The following is a 3,130-nucleotide window of genomic DNA, read 5'->3' on the forward strand; positions in this document are numbered from 1 at the left end:
ACCTTGCCAAAGTGGAGGTCTTGTCAGCCACCTTGTAGAGTTCTTGAGGTATAATCTCATGAACTTCCACTTTCTCCCCAATCATGATACTATGGATCATGATGGCCCGGTCTATAGTAACTTCAGACCGGTTGCTAGTAGGAATGATTGAGCGTTGAATGAACTCCAACCATCCTCTAACTACTGGTTTGAGGTCAAGCCTTCTTAGTTGAACCGGCTTACCTTTTGAGTCAATTTTTCATTGAGCTCCTTCCACACATATGTCCATGAGGACTTGGTCCAACCTTTGATCAAAGTTGACTCTTCTAGTGTAGGGGCGTGCGTTCTCTTCCATCATTAGCAAGTTGAACGCCAGCCTCACATTCTCTGGGCTGAAATCTAAGTATTTCCTCCGAACCATGGTGAGTCAATTCTTTGGGTTCGGGTTCACACTTTGATCATGGTTTGTAGTAACCCATGCGTTTGCATAGAACTCTTGAACCATTAAAATCCCGACTTGTTGAATGGAGTTGGTTAGAACTTCTCAACCTCTTCTTTGGATTTCAAGTTGGATCTCCGGATACTCATTCTTTTTGAGTTTGAAAGGAACCTCAGGGATCACTTTCTTCTTGGCCACAACTTCATAGAAGTGGTCTTGATGAACCTTAGAGATGAATCTCTCCATCTCCGATGACTCAGAGGTGGAAGCAATTGCCTTTCCTTTCCTCTTTCTAGAGGTTTCTCTGGCCTTAGGTGCCATAAATGGTTATGAAAAAACAAAAAACAATGCTTTTACCACACCAAACTTAAAATGGTTGCTCGTCCTCGAGCAAAAGAAAAGAGAAAGAAGTAGAAGAAGAAGAGAATGGAGGAGATGGAGGGAGAAGTGGTTTCGGCCAAGTGGAAGAAGAGAGGGTTGTGTTGTGTGAAAATGAAGAAGGAATGAGGGGTTTATATAGGAGTGGGGAGGTGTTAGGGATCGGCCATTTAGGGTTGGGTTTGGGAGGGAAATTATTTTGAATTTAAAGGTAGGTAGGGTTTTTGGGGAAGAGAGGATGGATGTGAGTGGTGAAGAGGTGATGGGAAAGAGTGATTGAGTTGATTGGTGAGGGGTATTTGGGGAAGAGAGTTATAAAAAGGTGTGAAGAGGAGAGAAGAAGTAGGTGGGGATCCTGTGGGGTCCACAGATCAAGTGGGGTCAAGGACTTAACATCCCTGCTCCAATTAGGCGTGTAAACTCCCTCTGTAGGCAATCCTGGCATTTAACGCCAGACTGCAGCATGTTTCTGGCGTTAAACGCCACTTCCATGCTTGTTTTGGGCATTCAACGCTAGTCTGCAGTATGTTTCTGGCGTTGAACACCAGTTTTCCTTTGGGGTGCATTCCTGGCGTTTAAACGCCAGAATGCTGCTTGTTTCTGGCGTTTAACGCCAGTTTCATGCTCTGTTCTGGCGTTAAACGCCAGCCAGATGCTCCTTACTGGCGTTTAAACGCCAGTAAGCCCTTCCTCCAGGGTGTTCCGTTTTCAATGCTGTTTTTCATTCTGTTTTTGATTTTTCAGTAGTTTTTGTGACTCCACATGATCATCAACCTAATAAAACATGAAATAACAAAGAGAAAATAAAATAAAAATGATTAAATAACATTGGGTTGCCTCCCAACAAGCGCTTCTTTAATGTCAATAGCTTGACAGTGGGCTCTCATGGAGCCACACAGGTGATTAGGTCAATTTTATAGACTCCCAACACCAAACTTAGAGTTTGGCTGAGGCCTCCCAACACCATACTTAGAGTTTGATTGTGGGGGCTTTGTTTGACTCTGTACTGAGAGAAGATTTTCATGCTTCCTCTCCATTGTTACAGAAGGATAGCCTTGGGCCTTAAACACAAGGTAGTCCTCATTCACGTTCTCCTCCTCCCTTGCAGGTTCGGCCATGATGGTTAAATCAATGGCTTTGCATTCTCTCTTAGGATTTTCTTCCGTATTGCTTGGGAGAGTACTAGGAGGGGTTTCAGTGATCCTTTTACTCAGCTGGCCCACTTGTGCTTCCAAATTTCTAATGGAGGACCTTGTTTCATTCATGAAACTTAGAGTGGCCTTAGATAGATCAGAGACTATGTTTTCCAAGCTAGATGGGGTCTGCTCAGAACTCTCTGTCTTTTGCTGAGTGGATGATGGAAAAGGCTTGCTATTGCTAAACCTGTTTCTTCCACCATTATTAAAGCCTTGTTGAGCCTTTTGATCCTTCCATGAGAGATTTGGATGATTTTTCCATGAGGTATTATAGGTGTTTCCATAGGGTTCACCAATGTAATTCACCTCTGCTATTGCAGGGTTCTCAGGATCATAAGCTTCTTCCTCAGAAGATGCCTCTTGAGTACTGTTGGATGCAGCTTGCATTCCATTCAGACTCTGAGAAATCATATTGACTTGCTGAGTCAATATTTTATTCTGAGCCAATATGGCATTTAGAGTATCAATTTCAAGAACTCCCTTCTTCTGAGGCGTCCCATTACTCACAGGATTCCTCTCAGAAGTGTACATGAACTGGTTATTAGCAACCATGTCAATGAGTTCTTGAGCTTCTGCAGGTGTTTTCTTTAGGTGAATGGATCCACCTGTAGAATGGTCCAATGACATCTTTGATAGCTCAGATAGACCATCATAGAATATATCCAGAATGGTCCATTCTGAAAGCGTGTCAGAAGGGCACTTTTTGGTCAGTTGCTTATATCTCTCCCAAGCTTCAAAGAGGGATTCACCTTCTTTCTGTCTGAAGGTTTGAACATCCACTCTAAGCTTACTAAGCTTTTGATGAGGAAAGAACTTGGCTAAGAAAGCCGTGACCAGCTTATCCCAAGAGTTCAGGCTATCTTTAGGTTGAGAGTCCAACCATACTCTAGCTCTGTCTCTTACAGCAAACGGGAAAAGCATAAGCCTGTAGACCTCGGGATCAACCCCATTGGTCTTAACAGTATCACAGATCTACAAGAATTTAGTTAAAAACTGATAGGGATCTTCTGATAGAAGTCCATGAAATTTGCAGTTCTGTTGCATTAGAGCAACTAATTGAGGTTTCAGCTCAAAATTATTTGCTCCATTGGTAGGGATTGAGATGCTTCTTCCATCAAACTTGGAAGTAGGTGTAGTA

At 42.9% G+C, this 3,130-nt stretch overlaps 1 non-coding gene across 1 annotated transcript; it reads left to right on the forward strand.

Annotated features, from left to right (window-relative positions):
• Nucleotides 1–2,673: 2,673 nt before the first annotated feature.
• Nucleotides 2,674–2,781, forward strand: LOC148576001 (small nucleolar RNA R71). The gene has a single exon (XR_015903462.1). It is a non-coding gene; the product is annotated as a small nucleolar RNA R71 (small nucleolar RNA).
• The last annotated feature ends 349 nt before the right edge of the window (nt 2,782–3,130 follow it).

Source organism: Arachis ipaensis, chromosome B1 (genome assembly GCF_059453495.1).
Source record: "Arachis ipaensis isolate K30076 ecotype BB chromosome B1, ASM5945349v1, whole genome shotgun sequence".
NCBI classification, from domain to species: domain Eukaryota; kingdom Viridiplantae; phylum Streptophyta; class Magnoliopsida; order Fabales; family Fabaceae; genus Arachis; species Arachis ipaensis.